General features: G+C 34.6%; 1 pseudogene; it reads left to right on the top strand.

Annotated features, from left to right (window-relative positions):
• The first annotated feature begins 352 nt into the window (after positions 1-352).
• Positions 353-18,202, top strand: LOC148555060 (uncharacterized; annotated as a pseudogene).
• Positions 18,203-19,260: the final 1,058 nt, after the last annotated feature.

Here is a 19,260-nt window from a genome sequence, read left to right as displayed (position 1 = left end):
CTTTCTAAGTAAGCGTTACATTAATTAGATAACATATGAATTATCATTAGCTTAATTAAATTTTGGAGCTGTTGACTCTAAATAAGGTGTTGTACTACTACTATGCATTTATTTTCCTTTTTCTGCATGCTAATAATTGCAGTGTATGTGGATCTTTGAGTTATTTTTTGCAGGCTATTGTTATTAGTATTAATAAGCGTGTTGTGTGGGGGATTAATATTCAATGAATAAGCGTGTGAGTGATGAGGCAATTGAGATTAATATTTTTTAACATGTAGACACCACTTTGTTGATGATTTTTTATTATAACAGAACCTTGCATATGCGAAGCTTGCATATTTGGATCCTTGGTATGGATTATGCGAGTATCATGATGATAATTAATAAGTTCTTATTTTTAAGTAATTAATTTCTTATTTCTAAGTAATTAATTTCTTCTACTAATTAATATTACTTTTTTTGCAGACTCAAGTTTTGTGGCACCTCTTGTATATGCTTTCATGGGAACCTCAAGAGATATTGCGATAGAACTTGTAGCTGTGGTGTCCTTCTTGCTTGAGAGTTTGCTTTCTAGTGAGATCAGTGACACCAAAAGCCATGACTAGGTGCGCCTTTGCATTGACTGCTACCTTTCACTAAATTAGTACTTGGAGTTTGCAGGTACATACAATACTAGATAGGACTTAACTATGCAAAAGGTTCATTTTCATTCATATATGCATTGTCTTTTTTGGTGGTGCTTTGCCTAAAGTATTGTGCTTTCATGAATGGTTATTGTAGGCTTGATTTCTTTATAGATTTCCTATCTCATGCTGCCATTGTGGGTTTCATGGCTGGAGCTTCCATTACTATTGCACTGCAACAACTTAAAGGTCTGTTTGGCATAAAGGACTTCACCACAAAAACTGATATTGTTTCTGTAATGCATTCGGTTTGGAGTAATGAGCACCATGGGATAAATCTTTTCATCTTGCTTTATATTTATATATGTTTTAGTATATTTAGATGATGAACAAGCTCATAAATAATAATTGTATATATATTAGTACTTGTCCCTATAACTTTGTTATTCTTAGTAAAGAAAAAAGAAGGTGAATGGAGATTCAACATAGATTATAGTGCGTTAAAATAAGTTAGCAGTGGCTAAAAATTCCTGTAACTATAGATTTTGTGTTGCTACTTGCTAGATGAATCAAGCTGCTACTGTATTATCTAATTTGGATCTTTAATAGGGTCATTATTAAATTTGTGATTACTTGTGATATTTTAGTCATTTTTAGCTTGCTCTTATTTTTGTGTTCGTCTAGATGTAGAAGTAATATAATTGAGTAGCTTTATGAAGTCAATTTTTTTTTAATATAAATGTGAAAATTGTGGGGGTTATAAACCTCTGCAATATACATTTTTTTAAAAAAATTACTTTCAAAATTGCAGCAGTTTACAAACCGCTGCAATTTTTTTAAAAAACCTACCAGCCAAATCGCAGCGGTTCTAAACCACCGTAAATAATCTAATCCTATTTTGTGGCGGTTGTGCCAGCGGTTCATGAGAACCGCCGTAAAACCATATAACCACCCCCTAATTGGCGACGCTTAACGAACCGCTGGAATTCCGTTTCACAGCGGCTAAAAACCGCCGCAAATCCCTCAGAGAACCGCCGCAATTTTCTGTCTCTGTTATAGTGCCATTGCCCCAACCGCTCCCCCGACAAGCTCAAAACACAAAACTCTACTCCTTCCTTGACACCCTCAAATGTCACCCCCATAAAGAGTCTATCGACGTCACCAACCCTTCATTCACCGATTAGAGTTCTTCAAATTTTTTATTAGGGTTTTTTCAGTTCCAGAGAGGATCCTCTTTGAAAGTCAATCTGAAAATCGCTCTTTGAATCTATAACCTCCAAATTATATTTGGTCAATCTGAAAATTGCTACTTTATTTGTTCTTCAACTTTAAACTTGATAACCCCAAATCTAGGATTTTTCATTTTGCTGAAGTGCTCCCAAAAAAATTAATTAAAATGCATAAATATAGGTCTTTTTTTGGGAGTAACTGGTGTTCAAAATTCTTGGTTTCCTTAGCTCCAAGACCATCCATGTTAAATCATTAAAAAAGAGATACTTGAGAGCGCAAAACCGTACCTAAATTCGTGAGTATAATTGAGAGAGTTTGGTTCTTTAATTTTCCTCAACCAAAGTCTTCTGTATCCTTGAGTGTCGGTGTTCTAAGAAATGCCTCTGGCTTTCCTGGTATATATATATATATTAATTATGCGGACACCTTTATCATGATGAGAACCCCCAGTTCTCATTCTATACATAATTCTGTTATTTTTCAGATACAGGTCGAGAGGCACCTCGTTGAGTGTATGGAGACCCTCCTTACAAGCGAAGAGCTATCATTTGGGCTGTTATATTTTGATTTAAGCTATGTATATATGTATATAGATTCTTCGCATGTGTATTTTGTATTTTGTCCACTTAGAGGTTAATTTTGGAGAAACAGATATTTTATTTATACATGGGATAACTTTGGATTATATATATGTATGTATATGTATGTATATTCTAGTCGGCCTTTGCTTCGCAGGTCGAGTTTAGAGCCTGATTATGTATCTATCTTTTTAAAACTCTATTTATATACTTGTCTCTTTGGTTTTCTATATAAGCCTTCTATCTAATCGCTTTCTGAGTGTGACGTGTGTTCGGTCTTGTTTTGTTCATCCTTTCTTCCAAGGCTCCTAGTTAAACTATTCTTCATATATATATATATATATATATATATATATATATATATATATATATTTACATATTTTTGTTTCAGAGGTCGTAGCGCCTCACCATCTTTGATTTACGTACTAGGCATGAAGTTCTGTGTGGTAGGGTGTTACAGATAGAATGCCGATGGAGAACACGAGAGCCATATTGGCAGAGGAGAGTTGACCGAAGAGGTGCTTTCTCTCAATCTCAGAGGCTTAGGCATTGGAATTAGATCTAGAAACACATTGATGAAGGAGGTGCCTTGGCTTGATCTCAGTAGCTTTATGGCAGAAGCAGAAAGGAGGTGAACTCTAAAGCGGCAGCGATGGCGGCAGAGGCACGACAGAGATGGCGATGGAGATGTCTATCACGAGCTTAGGGTTTCGATGAGCTCTTACCTCTCTATTCTTTCTCTTTGAATGTTTTCTAGAATTTTAAAGGAGTTTTAATTATGTGTAGGTAACAGTTGGATTTTATTGTTAGTTATTTTGTGGGAGTTTATTAAATGCTGGAGGTTTTTAAAAATTTCTCTGAAAAAACATCCACAAACATATGTAAATTTTGTAGTGTTAAAATAATAAATCACAATATATAACAATTACACAAAATTACAGTAAAATAAATTTGTATATGTTCAGAGGCTAAATTTTATTCCAATGATTGAAACTACCATACCGAAGTCTCATTATTGATACGGAAGAGGATGATATCTATCAAGCTTGGAGGTTTAGGGCTGCCAAGCGCTTGCGAGGTATTCTCCATGCCATTCGCAAAAAAGGTGCCCGTCTATATTGGATCCCACCAGAAGTTCTTGGTGAATTGATGAGACGTTGGGACACTGATGTCTACAAACAATTACAGACGAAAAATATAGCTGCCAGGAAATCGACTCGAGGTACTTCCCTTCCCACTAAAATATCTGAGTTCATCTCATTTATAATTTTTCTTATTGGAATATCTGAGTTTTAAAGGTCATAGTTCATCAACTATAATCCCTTGTCCATGCCCTGTAGATGTATATATATAAATGAGTATCATAAGCTATTGTCTTCTACCATTTGTACTAGAGAATCTTTCATGTCCTCAAAGACTCTTGCATGAATTATATGTATTGTTTACTTGTCAATTGATTGGTGTACTAGTCTACTACTAGAAAGGACATGAGCAAACATTAGTTATTTACTAATTCTAAAATTCTAAGTTTGCTAATTCTGTAAGGTGTGCTAGTCTTATTCGTTAGTTTAGTCAAATATCTTGAGTTTCATTAAAAATTTCATGCTTTGAGTGAACTATTTTCCTTAAAAGAGGAGTTGTATATTTTGTTTTTGTTTGTACTAGGGTAAGCAACCATAAATTAAAGTATTTGTCTAATCTCTTTATTTCAAGATATTGAATTCAAAGCTTATGCCTCTGTTCTAATAAATTGCTTAGTACAAGGCTTTAAGTCATCATCAATTACTTAGTACAATACATCATCAACTGTACACTCATATTTGTTGATAATTTAGTTACAGTATGTAGAATCATTCGCTTGGAAGACCATCACGTATAGATGAATTTTTTGAGCACACTCATACTCGTAAAGAGGATAGGACTTAATGGGTTGATGAACACTCCCGAAAGACAAAGGTAACTTACCTTTATTCATTGTAACTATTTTGTTATCTAATTGTTATGTATTATTGATACTTATAGTAGTTTATCAATCATTTCTCCTCATTGTAGGATATATTTCAAGAGTATATATTTCAGGCTGAGTATCTAAGAGTTGACTGCATCAAAGGAGAAATATATTGGGAATTATAGCCAAAATAGAGAGATCAATACACATTTGATGATTTGAATTATAGCCAAAATATACTGGGAATTATAGTTGATGATCAATACACTTTGTTTATATTTTGAATTATATTGACTTGTTTGTTTATAGTACTTTTCTTTTAGTTTGATAATACGATAAATTTGTTTATTTTTTAAAAAATTATAAATACTCGAAAACAATTAGATAAAAATTTGTATTAAATTTATATTTATTTTGTATGAAAACAAGTTTATTTTGCAATGAAAAAATCTAAAAAAATTCTATTTTACCTTACTGACGGATTTACAGACGGATTTTCTGTCTGTATTCAAAGTTTGGGATGATTTTCCAAGGTTCTAATTACAGATGAAAAATCTGTCGAATCTGTCTCTAATTACCGACGGAAAATCCGTCAAAAAATCTTAATTACTGACGGAATATCCATCGAAAAATCTGTCTCTAATTACTGATGGAAAATCCGTCAAAAAGTTCAACGTTTCAGAAAAATGGAGGAGAGAATTTACCGAGGAAAAATCTGTCGGTAACTGGTAAAAATTTGTCGGTAATTTTCTGACGGAAAAAAATCCGTTGGTAAATAATTTCTGACAAAATTTTTACAGAGGAACAAAATCCGTCAGTAATTTTATCAGTAACCAAAAATTCGTCTATAATAAAGATCAAATCTATTTGTAAATTTGTCTGTATTAAGCATTTTTCTAATAGAGAGATGTTCTTTTTAAGATGGTAGAATAAAAAAAATGTGTTTTAATCTTTCATCTATTATTGTTTTTGTCAACATTATAACTTTGTATCTTTCTTATCGTCATTTGTTAAGCAATTTTGGCATTCATATATACTACTCTAGTGAAATTTTGAATTCGTTGTTACTGCGATTTGGGATTTGAAAAGGGTGGGGATGATTTTCAATGGAATTGGATTGAGGGTTTTAAAATTGATGATAATGGTTCTGTAAAAAGAAAGTTGATGATGATAGAGATCATTTAAAAATTTTAAATAATTTTTTAATAGAATCAACAAAAATTTGATGATCGAATATTTTTGTCGAATAGAATAATTTATTTTTCTTATAAATATCTTTAGTTTAGTTTTGTTTTTTTTGTGACTAATTTTATCAGCGCTTAAACTCTTTGATGGTTAGAAATAGTTATTTAATATATATATATAGTAGCAATTAATTTAAGTGATATGTATACTTTTTAATTTTGAATTGCGTTTTAATTGATTAAATTCTAAATTATCCTTTACAAATTTTGCCCTAAATTAATGTTGGAAGTGAGTTGAATTAGGCCAAATTTAAAATCCATTCATTAACAATTGAGTTTATGTATATAGTTTAAGTTTGACTTATTAAAAGCTTGTATGCTACTTCTAATAACATGAACATAATATGTAATTCTATATAAATAAATTATATAATTTATATAGAGTAAATTATTAAAATATTCTAAAATTATTAAATTAATAATAAAAATGCTCTTCAAAATTTGTTAAAGACAATAATATTTTTAAAATATTTTAAAATCCAAAAAATTAAATATATATTCTCAACAAGTAATTAAACGAAGAAGATAAAGGATACAGGTTTAATAGCTTAAAGAAACCAACACACATGAACAAAAATATAAAAAGTGAAATGAGTTGAACAAATGCAAATGTAATAGGATATTGAGCAAATAGTGATTGAGGTTGAAGACAGTTAAACAAGGAAAGAAAATGAATTTTAGAATACTGGTTATTGTTGCTTAGAAAAACTTACTATATACTTTGCTAATGTATCTTATATACTCTTAACTCATTCGCCGTTAGCCTTATCAAAATGTCTGTTGTACAGCAATAATTCATATATTTTAATTTTTTTTTCCCGAACAATTTTTTCCTACAGCATAGATGCAATTTGTTAGTCACCAAAAAAAAAAAAAAGATGCAATTTGTTGTAGTACAATAATTAATATAATAACATAACTTTATTTGTTTTATTAATATTATTTTTACACCGAGATGATAATACAAATTTTCATTTATTTATTTACTGAACGTAACTTTTTTTTTTTTTTTCAAATAGAAACACTATTTAGTTTCACACAAGCGTCAACAATAATCACATTGTTCTAAAGCTTTTTCCTTTTGAAGAAAAATCATTATTGTTGCAATTTCCCCCCTTTTATTATGTTGAATCAACCCACGTTTTGGTTCTCATTATCTGCCATTGTCCAACAAAAGAATTGATCATTCAATCACATGTAAATGTATAGAGTGATATTAATCACTAAAATGTAGTTTGTCTGTGTTAGTACATAGCAGAATTGTTTGATTCTAAAACAAGAAAATGAAGATTGATGAGTACAAATCGAAAGAAATTGGTTTGATTAGTTACAATTCTGTTAGACTTAGCTCTCTGGAGTCCAACTATATATATGATTAGTTGCTGAGCCTTGTGTGGATCTTTTAATCATTCATTCTAATTTAAATTGCTCCTGCAGCAAGTTACTTCTCTGTTTTGATTTCTTTATTTTCTTACTTGTAATTCTCTCATCATCACAACGTTCTTATCATACTGTAAAGCCCTTACATGGTATCTAGAGCTTTAGGTTCTTTGATCCATAACTTGCTTAAGTCAAAACTCAGATGATGATTTCAATTCACCACCAGTCATTAACCCCTGCAGCAAACAATACAATGCTCAATTCTCTACCACTAAATTTCTTCAATTCAAGGTCCTTCAATCCTATCAGTGATAAATTAGGGGAGAACAACCACAAGACTTGGCAGCAACAAGCTCTTTTTGCTATTAAAGGATAGGATCTTGAAGAACATCTCTATAAATATTGAGTTCCAACTCAATTTGATTCAACAAGCCCAAGTTGAAAAACAGTGGAGACAAGATGATTACAATTTAAGCACCTGGCGGCTGGCTTCCATGGACTCCATGTTCAAGAACAAAATGGTGGGTTGCATATTCAGCTATGAAATCTGGAAAAGAATTGAAGACCATTTTTCAAGGCACAATTGAAGACAATTAAAAAGCAAGGTTTAAGAACTATAGACTGTATTGTAAAGATCAAGAACATTGGGAAGTCCTTTAACAATTGAGCAGCACACTGAAGCTATTAAAGAAGGTCTTAATGAAGATTATCACATGATGTTGATTACGGTTAATTCTAAACCTGAATTGTTTAGTCTCTCTGAAGTTGAAACCCCTTTTACTAACTCACGATGATCTGCTAGACAAGTTTAGAAAATCAGATAACGCTGTAATTCAAGCCAATTTGTCCTAAAGTTCAACAATTTCAGAGGAAACCAATTTTGTGGGAGAGCTAGAGGTAGTGGCAGGTATCCTTGAGGAGGTAGATCGTTTTATCAACAGCCAAGTCCACAATGTCAGGTATGTGGTCGTTTTGGCCACATAGCTTGGCATTATTTCCATAGGTTTCATCAAGAAATACTACCTCCATCACAAAATCAAAATTCCAGATTCAATTCTCCTACTAGGGGTGCACAGACCCGGCCCGGCCCGAAGGCCCGGCCCGATCCCGAACACTTTTGAGGCTAATTTGGTGTGATTTCATCGGGTTTAGGACCGGGTAAGGGTCTCAAAAATAGACCCGGTCATTATTTCGGGTCGGGTCCGGGCCATAGCTCGGGTCACCCGAAGTCGACCCGGTGACCTGGTCATCATACACAATTAATATTTTGTGTTATTAGTGATGGATCATGACTATTCTTATGTGGAATTTAAGTATTGTAAATCTTAATATTTTGTGTTATTAGTCATTATAAAACTATAAGTTAATGTTTTATGTTTAGAATGCATAAAGACTTTAGACTAATGCATAATATTGTGTTATTTGTATTGATTTAAATATTTGGTATTATTAGACAATATTAGTATTGATTGTGGTTATACTTTAGTATTGATTGTGGTTATGCTTTAATTTTGAAGAATGGTTGGTTCTTGTTATATTTTTCTAAGTGAATTTTACCATGTTAAATAATGGTTGGAGTCTTGAAAATTTGGATATTTTTACATGCTAGCTTACAAGAAGGTATCAACGTAATGTAATGTTAACGGCCCGGTTTTCACCCGGCTTTTACCCGGTATAATTGTGGCCCGAAAGTGTATTGATTTCATCGGGTCTAGGGCCGGGTTCGGGTCTAATAAATAGACCCGGTGTATATTTCGGGCCGGGTCTGGGTCACATCAAACCCGGCTTCACCCGGCCCATGTGCACCCCTATCTCCTACCAATTTTAGCTCCACTTTTTCCACATCTTCATAAGTGAACTCTATTGCTTCAACACCACCTCCTCCAACATCAAATTTCCAAAATCCAACTGCTTATTTGATACTTTCCTCTTCAGTCTTTGATCCTGCCTGCTATCCAGACACAGCAGAATCTGACTTCTTCTTCTGAGTACAGGATCTGACAAAGTACAATTTGGTGATGCTTCATCTATTTCAATTACTAATGTTGGTCAAGCTTTTCTATATGCTATTGAATCTGAAAGATTTTTTTATTACAACTTATTCACTGTCCTGAAATTATTAAGAACCTTTTAAGTGTATCTAAATTTTCTCAAGATAATTTTGTTTTCTTTGAATTTCATGCTTACCATTGTCTTGTTAAATGTCAGTTCACCAAGAAGATACTCTTGCAAGTTTTTAGAAAGGTTGGCCTATGTAAATTCATCAATATCACAGTACCTCAAAAACAACAATTAGACTCACCCCCTTTTGCCTTTTCTGTACATTGCTCTCTTTTTTATCTGTGGAGTAGAAGATTAGGAAATTTAGCCACTAAAACTGTAAAATCCATTCTTGCACATTGTAAAATAGAAGTGCCAAATGATATTAAAGATCAATCTTTAAGAGTGTGTGAAAATTGTGCAAGGAAAAATTCTATAGTATTCCATATTGTGATTCTTTAACTGTTTACAATACACCCTTGCAATTAATATATTCTGATGTATGGGGGTCTCTCCAGTTATTTCTCACTTAGGATATAGGTATTATGTCACCTTCATTGATGTCTTTTTGTGTCACACCTGCACTTACTGTTAATAAGTCTCAAGTCTATCAAGCTTTCATTCAGTACAAAATTTACATGGAAAATGTGACAAAGTGAAAAATACAAGTCTTACAATCTGATAATAAAGGTGAATATTGTAACACCTTACTACGCATGAGGGATATCTGAGAAACAAATACAAACATGACAAACAAGAAAAACACAAATATGAAAACAGATATAGCAATTAGATCAAGTAGCAGTTAATTACAGTTATGCAAATAGGCAAGCGAAAATAAATGCATACTTAAACAAAACATACAAGTGCATATGATGTATGTCTGCCCTATGGCCGATGAGCTTATCTGTCGATTATACAGCCAAACCCGACATGCCTATACCCGTGTAATCCGGAGCAAGGGGGACAACCTCAACCCTTGCCTCTTACCCAAGTGGTGTTACAATTCTCAACCCAGAGCAAGTGTGACAAAACTCAACCCTTGTATCTTACCCGGTGTCTCAAACTTTTACTTGGAGCAAGTGGACTATGCCATTGCATCTTATCTCGTGTCTCAACTTTTACCTGTAGCAATTGGACAATGCCACTGCATCTTATCCGGTGGTATATCTCAATCAGATTCAATTTTGATTTTCAATTCCATTTTTCATATCATCTCAATTTATTCAAAAATCGTAATTAAAATCAATCCTCATCATTCGTATATATACTTTCATACTCTTTCCTCCTCGTTATCATTTCTCAATATCACACTTCATAATCGTCTTCTTCAATTTACTATCTCAACCCCTCAAATTTCATCCTTAACCCTTCTACCCTCTATTTCACCGGATCTAGAGTCGTAACAGGATTTACAAAAGGTACAAAGACTAACAAAATGATCAAAAACTCGAAACTCCATGTTGCAGCAAAATAGGGTGGTCATGCATATGCATGCCACCCGCGTACGCAAAAATTTGAAGAATTACAGTGCCGTGTACGCATGCATCGTCGGCGTATGCGAGATTGCAATTTTACAGTGCCGCGTATGCATGCATTTGTCCGCGTACGCGAGATTTCTGAGCAGAGCAATACTCGTGTACACATGACCCTGCCGCGTACTCACGCATATCAATATATTCAAAAAGCTGTTAAGTTCAGAAATCAATTTTTCACATCAAACTTCAAATGTGCATAACTTTTTCGTTAAAAATCATTTTTAATCTGTTCTTCGAATGTTATAAACTTTATGAAGCCAATTTTCATTCAAAACAAGTTTCACAGGGTTTGGGGGTCCGAAAGCCAAGTTATGTTCTGCCGAAGTTGGTCAAAAATAAGTTTTTACCAAAATTTTACCATAGTCCTCCACTTTCAAAATTCTCAATCCAATTTCAAATTTAACCATACTAATTCCATACTAAGTACTCCTACACCATAACAAATACTCCTCAATTACTTCTTAATCATTTCAACACCTAAACCGTTCAATTTCCAATTTATTCATTTCAACAACTTCCAACAATTACCATCCATGCGATAATCACACCAAATATACACAATTCCAATCCATCACAATCATTATACATCAATATAATATTCACAAACTCATATCCAACCTCCATTCAATTAGTCACATATCACACACAATTCTATCAACCAAAACATGTAATTCAATCCTCATCAACATCAATATTTATCATTCAATACTTATCAATAATCATCATCAATCTATAACATCATAAAAACACTCCTTCATATACAACCTCATTCCACATTCTATATCATCCTATTCATTCAATCAATTAATTCATGCAATTGAACCTATCTTAAGGCTACTAGCCTAAGTTTCACACAACATTATATATTAACTATAAGAAACTGAAATCTTACATTGGCCAATTTCTTTCCAAGCTTAAAACACCTCAAAACCTCCTCTTCACAAGCTTCCAAGCCAACCCAACAAGTTTTCAGCCACCAGAGTTCCAATTCAAGCACTTCACTCCACCAATTTGACGTCAATTCATATAGATTCAATCTAATTTTCACATAATTTATCAAAATCACACTAGGGTTCCACTAATTCAATAATTCACAAGCGTTTACAGGTTTTTCACCTTATCCACCAATGATTAGAGTGAAAGCCAATAATTACCCACTGCTAGAGTACATGTAAATCATCAAAAATATAAAATTTCTCAATATCCCAAAACTAAGATGCTAAATTGAAGAGAATTAAGAGATGTGTAAGAAATTTCGACTTTCTTACCACTTTGTTCAAATGAATTTGAAGAGCTCAGCGAGGCGATCGCATAGCCGCAAATGGTGCAGGATCGGAGCTCTGAATTGAAAGTTATGGAAGATTGAAATTGAAAGTGGAAAGGGTTTGGGGTTTCTTCCTCAATCTCACTTTCCCAACGTGAATTGCAGAATTGAAGGTGATACATGCTCGAAAAGACAATTGGGGAATTCTAAGGCAAAAGGGCAGACTGTGAATTTCACACTTCCAGAGGGCCCCATCACTAGAGCACGTGTAAAGAAGCTCAAGGAGAGCTTTGGAAACTTGGCAGCGCTTACGCATATGGAGTTACATCAAGTTCTAACCAAGGAAGAATGGGCAAGGCCCATTGGGCTAAGTCAGGATAGCAAGAAGCCCAATAATGCTTTCTGAATTCAGTGGGAGACATAATTTATCATTAAATTTCGAAATTTTAGAATTTTGTTTTAGTTTGTTATACGGTTAAAGTTTGTTAGAAGATTTGTTTTAAATTTGATTTGTTTAGTAGTATTTTTAGGAATTTTAAATTTAAAATCAAATCTGATCTAATCCACTAAGATCAGATCTTATTTAAATTTTAATCTTATCTTATCTTTTAGTTAGTTTGTTAGGGGCCTATTTATACACCTTTGGTGAGACCATTTAGATAACTTTTGATGAATAAATTTCAGTTGCTTTTAAGCACGTTTTATTGTGTGAGAAGTGAGGTGAGTGACTTTCTTTGCTTGTTGCATGAGGAAGATTGGAGGATCCAACACTAAGATGATCTGCATGGTGGTTTCTTTCAGTTTTCGTCCCTCTAATCTAGATTATCAAGGACAAGTTCTTTGAAGGTCTAGTAGGGAATCCTTTCCAGTGACCTAGGTTGCTAAGAACAGGTATCTTAGAGGTCTAGTAAAAAAACCTTTATCTATCTTTTATGTTTCCGCTGTGTTTCTTTATGCCAATAAATTCCTCTTCTTAATGTCATTCTTTTCTTGTCCCTTTTTACTGAATAATCCTTATCTATTGTGATATAACCTTAACACTCGATCTATTCCTTATCATCTGGTATCAGTTACAGGTCGTAGGTAAATTCTTATTTATCTGCACGTTCCAGGATTTTTGTTTAGTCTCTTTATTTTTCTCTTCAATTTCTGCAAATTTACTTTAGCGTTCCCAAAAAAAATGAAAATTTCATCCTTATATTCTATTACTGCAATTTCTATTTATTCAAGTTAACGGAGAAAAAAACGTAAAAAAAAATGTACAAAAAAAAATGAAAAAAAAAAACACAAAATTTTAAATTTTCCCTTTGTTTTATCCTTTCAAACTTTCTTCAGGTTCCAATTAGGAGTCAATTTTGCTAGTTTCTGTCATCTTAGTATTACTTCTTATTTTTCTTCCTTTGTCACATACTTTAATTGTCTTCTTGTCAAGTTGAACGTCCCTATCATTCAGATTATCTTAGTTTGGTGTCTCAATTCCTCATCTTCCGAAGTGCAACTTGTTAAAGCAATCCAAGAGTGGAAAAAGGCAAGAGTGGTGAGCTCATCAGAGGGTAAAAGCCACGTATTGAGTGAAAACACGAGTGTCCTACTCCGAGTGATACACGTGAGAAGAGTGTTGTAAGGTCTTTTCTTTTACAGGTTTATTGATGGCTAACACTGAAGGGAACCCCAATCCACAACTAACTTTCTGCGTCGACGCACTCGCTAGCATCCTTACAAGGATTGAACAACGTCTTGATGACATGGATTCCCGAATTAACTCTTTTTTCCCTAGGCGAAAAGCATGGTCATAAGAATCTGTTCATAATGATTCTACGGAGTCTGAGGAGGAGACTTCATCTAGATCCCTGCATCATGACAACTAGCAGATGTTGATAGTAACCTTAATGCTATCAAGATGCGCATCTTAAAGACAGAAGTGACCCTGAGGCGTACCTGGAATGGGAACGAAAGGTGGAGCTCTTATTTTAGTGTCATAACTACTCTGATGTGAAAAAGGTAAGACTAGCGACTGTAGAATTCTCGGATTATGCTCTTGTCTGGTGGGCCGAGCTGGACAAACAGAAGAGACGGAATGGAAAACCACCAATTCTGTCTTGGGAGAAGATGAAGAAGGTCATGCGACAACGGTTTGTCCCTTCTTACTACTACAGGGAGCTACATCAACGGCTACAACGGTTATACCAAGGTTCTAAGTCTGTAGATGAGTATCATAAGGAGATGGAGATGCTGCTAATCCAAGCAAATATTGAGGAGGAGTCTGAGGCTACTATGGCATGTTTCTTGAGTGGGCTGAACCGAGACATTGCAAATACTATAGAATGTCACCCATTTGTGAATATGGAAGACTTGGTGAACCTAGCTATCAAGGTGGAAAGACAGCAAAAGGTGAAAGGGCTGCAAAATTCTTCTCTAACTCTACTTCACGGTGGGATTCGAGAGGTGCTAATTTCGGGGAGAAGACTGGATCCAAACCTACCGAATCAAAGGAGAAGCCTATAGAGCAGCACAGGAAGACGCACACACCTAATTCCACTTCTAAACCTCCTGCACGACATCGTGATATTACCTGCTTTAAGTGCCGCGAATTAGGCCATTATGCTTCCCAGTGTCCAAATAAAAGGACCATGGTAATTAAAGCAAATGATATTTTCTCAAAATCTAATAACTCAGATGGGTATGAGGACATGCCACATACGGATGATGCTACAGATAATGAAGATATAGTTGAGTATGCTATTAGTGGCGAGACCCTTGTTACTAGGCGGATCTTAAATGTACAAGCCAAGGACGATCGTCTAGAACAGCGAGAGAACATCTTTCATACAAAAGTTTTATTGGGAGGTAAGGTTGGACTCATGATCATTGATGCTGAAAGTCATACAAATGTTGCTAGCTCTGCTTTGATCACAAAATTGGGGTTGAAATGCACCAAACACCCTAACCCTTACAAACTAGAGTGGCTAAGTGATGTTGGTGAATTGAAGGTTATGAAGCAAGCCCACATACAGTTCTCTATTGGGAGATATAGTGACGAGGTACTTTGTGACGTGGTTCCCATGTAAGCTTTTCATCTACTCCTAGGCCGTCCATGGCAGTATGATAGGAGGGTAGTCCATGATGGTTTCACAAACCGATACTCCTTCACTTATCTTGGGAAGAAGATTACCCTTACACCTTTGACACCTAAAGAAGTGTACCTGGAGCAACTGAGCATTCGCAAATCTACTAAAGAGTCTTTAGGATGTGAGAAAATTGAAAAACAAAAGGGTAAAGAGAGGGCTCTAAGAGACGAAATGTGTGAGAAAAAGAGTCAGGGTCTGAGTGAAAAAGAGAGTTCTAAAAGAGAAAAATCTGTGGAGAGTGAGAGTGCTCACAAAATATGTTTTTATGTAAAAGAGAGGGATCTGAAGCATGCTAGTTTGGGAAAAAAAGCATTGGTGTTATTGCGATTTAGAGAGTATTTACTTTCTACTATTGAAACTAACCATGACCTGCCTAATGCTTTTATTTCACTCTTGCAGGAATTTGGAGATGTCTTTCCGGATGAGATGCCCCCAGGTTTACCTCAGTTACGAGGCATTGAGCATCAGATTGACTTTGTCCCCGGATCAAGCATTTCTAACCGGCCAGCCTACCGGACTAATCCTGAGGAGACAAAAGAATTGCAACGGCAAGTCGAGGACCTTTTGGCTAAGGGTTTTGTGAGAGAAAGCATGAGTCCTTGTGCTGTTCCGGTACTGTTGGAGGATGGGTCATGGAGGATGTGTGTTGACTGCAGAGCTGTAAACAAGATTATGGTAAAATATCGCCATCCTATTCCTAGACTTGATGATATGCTTGATGAATTGCATGGTTCTGTTATTTTTACTAAAATAGATTTAAGGAGTGGTTATCATCAAATACGAATGAAACTTGGTGATGAATGGAAAACAGCTTTCAAAACTAAATATGGTTTGTATGAGTGGTTAGTTATACCATTTGGTTTGACTAATGCACCTAGTACATTCATGAGATTAATGAATCATGTTTTGCGAGAGATTTTAGGTAAATTTATGGTTGTTTATTTTGATGATATCCTTATCTATAGTAAATATCTTGATGATCATATTTTGCATGTTCAATCTGTTTTAGAGGTACTTAGAAAGGAAAAATTGTATGCTAATCTCCAAAAGTGCTCGTTCTGTCTGAGTAAAGTCGTGTTCCTTGGTTTTGTGATAAGTTCTACAGGGATTGAGGTAGATGACGAGAAGGTGAAGGCTATTAGAGAATGGCTCACACCTCAAAGTGTCTCTGATGTTAGAAGTTTTCATGGTCTTGCCGGTTTTTATCGGAGGTTTGTTAAATATTTTTTCACTATTGCTGCACCTTTAACTGAAATCATCAAGAAACATGTCAACTTTAAATGGGATCAAGAACAAGAACTTGCCTTTAACACCTTGAAAGAATTAGTGTTCTGCCCCCATTCTTATTTTACCAGATTTTTCTAAAACTTTTGAAATAGAATGTGATGCTTCTGGAATTAGTATAGGTGCTGTTTTGATGCAGGAAAAGCGAGCAATCGCCTATTTCAGTGAGAAGTTGAATGGAGCCCGTCTCAACTACTCAACTTATGATAAGGAGCTTTATGCCTTGATGAGAGCTTTAGAAGTGTGGCAGCATTATTTGCTACCTAAGGAATTTGTGGTGCATACTGATCATGAATCCCTCAAACACTTGAAGGCCCAAGGGAAGCTGAACAAGAGACATGCAAAATAGATAGAATTCCTTGAATCCTTTCCATACATAATTGTCTATAAGCAAGGTAAAGAAAATGTGGTTGCGGATGCATTATCTAGAAGGTACTCCTTAATCACAACCCTTACTTCTAAGCTATTAGGTTTTTAGTGTATAAAGGAATTGTATGCAACTAATGCTGCTTTTGCTTCTATCTATGCTGCATGTGAACATGGTACACATAACAAATTCTATAAGCATGATGGTTTTCTTTTTTGGGGTAATAGGATTTGTGTACCTACTTGTTCTATTAGGGAGCTACTTGTTTTAGAATCACATAGTGGGGATTTGATGGGTCATTTTGGTGTGCATAAGACTTTGGATATTTTATCTGAGCATTTTTACTGGCCCCACATGCGTAAAGATGTTGAGAAGTTTTGTGCTAAATGCATTGCATGTAAACAAGCTAAATCTAAGTCATTACCACATGGTTTGTATACTCCTTTATGTGTTCCTGTGCACGCATGGGTTGATATTTCTATGGATTTTGTTCTTGGTTTGCCTAGAACTAGGAGGGGTCGAGATAGCATTTTTGTTGTGGTAGATGGATTTAGTAAAATGGCTCATTTCATTGCTTTCTATAAAACTGATGATGCCACAAATATTGTTGACCTATTCTTTAGAGAAGTTGTGCACTTACATGGTGTTTCCCAAACTATTGTTTCTGCTCGTGATGTCAAATTCTTAAGTCACTTTTGGAAAGTTTTGTTGAGTAAGTTGGGAACAAAATTGTTATACTCAACTACTTGTCACCCTCAAACGGATGGTCAAACTGAAGTGGTAAATAGGACATTGGAAACCTTGTTGCGTGCTATTGTTGGTAGGAATTTGAAAACCTGGGAAGATTGTTTACCTTTTATTCAGTTTGCTTATAACAGGACAATCCACTCTTCTACTGGTTTTTCGCCCTTTGAACTTGTCTATGGTTTTAATCCTCTAACTGTCTTGGATTTAATGCATTTACCTTTGAGTGATCTTATTAGTTTAGATGGAGCAAGCAAGGCTGAGAAGGTTAAAGCTATACATGAAAAGGCTCGTGACTCAATTGAGAGGAAGAACAAAGCCACGGCTGAAAGGATTAACAAGAGCCGAAAGCATATAGTCTTCGAACCAGGAGATTGGGTTTAGGTACATTTGAGGAAGGAGAGATTTCCTACTCAAAGGAAGTCTAAACTTGATGCTAGAGGGGATGGCCCGTTCCAAGTTCTTGAGAAGATCAATGACAATGCCTACAAGATTGACCTACCAGGTGAGTATAATGTCTCTGCTACTTTCAATGTTTCTGATCTCTCTCCTTTTGATATAGACACAGATTCGAGGACGAATCTTTTTTAGGAAGGAGGCAATGATACATGCTCAGAATGACAATTGGAGAATTCTAAGGCAAAAGGGAAGACTGGGAATTTCACACTTCCAGGGGGTCCCATTACTAGAGCACATGCAAAGAAGCTCAAGGAGAACTTTGGAAACTTGGCAGCACTTATGCATATAGAGTTACATCAAGTTCTAACCAAGGAAGAATGGGCAAGGCCCATTGGGCTAAGTCAGGACAGCAAGAAGCCCAATAATGCTTTCTGAATTCAGTGGAAGACATAATTTATCATTAAATTTTGAAATTTTAGAATTTTGTTTTAGTTTGTTATGTGGTTAAAGTTTGTTAGAATATTTGTTTTAAATTTGATTTGTTTAGTAGTATTTTTAAGAATTTTAAATTTAAAATCAAATATTATCTAATCCATTAAGATTAGATCTGATTTAAATTTTAATCTTATCTTATCTTTTAGTTAGTTTGTTAAGGGTCTATTTATACACCTTTGGTGAGACCATTTAGATAACTTTTGATGTATAAATTTCATTTACTTTTAAGTACGTTTTATTGTGTGAGAAGTGAGGTGAGTGATTTGCTTCGCTTGTTGCATGAGGAAGATTGGAGGATCCAACACTAAGGTGATCTGCGTGGTGGTTTCTTTTAATTTTTGCCCCTCTGATCTAGGTTGTCAAGGACAAGTTCTTTGAAGGTCTAGTAGGGAATCCTTTCCGGTGACCTAGGTTGCTAAGAACATGTATCTCAGAGGTCTAGTAGGAAAACCTTTATCTATCTTTTATGTTTCCGCTGTGTCTTTTTATGCCAATAAATTCCTCTTCTTCTCTCCTTTTATTGAATAATACTTATCTATTATGATATAACCTTAACTCCCAATCTATTCCTTATCAGAAGGGAATGTGTGGCTGAGTTTAGATTATAAGGCTCAATGTGGGTTCGATTCAACTGATTTGGCTCGTTGGTTCAATTTCGGGCTAAAAATTTTTAAAATTAATGTTTAAATTCGTATTTTAAATATTTTTATTTTTTCAAATTATAAAATTTAATTTTTAAATTTCTTTAGCTCATAATTAATTTATTAGTTAATTATTTATTAATTTACCATGTTTTACAAATACACCTCCAAAGCCTTTTCTACTTTTCTCAGTCAATATGGCATCCAAAATAGAATAGTAGAAAGAAAACACAGGCACCTCATTAAAATGAGTTTAGCTATATTATTCATTGTTGCAATGCCAAAAATTTATTGGGATGAAGCTATAATCACTACTACTTATTTAATTAATCAATTACCAACCCCTACTTTGTCTAA

This window comes from Arachis ipaensis, chromosome B6 (genome assembly GCF_059453495.1).
Source record: "Arachis ipaensis isolate K30076 ecotype BB chromosome B6, ASM5945349v1, whole genome shotgun sequence".
NCBI classification, from domain to species: domain Eukaryota; kingdom Viridiplantae; phylum Streptophyta; class Magnoliopsida; order Fabales; family Fabaceae; genus Arachis; species Arachis ipaensis.
The sequence above is the reverse complement of the archived record's forward strand: the minus strand, read 5'-3'. Positions and strand labels throughout refer to the sequence as shown.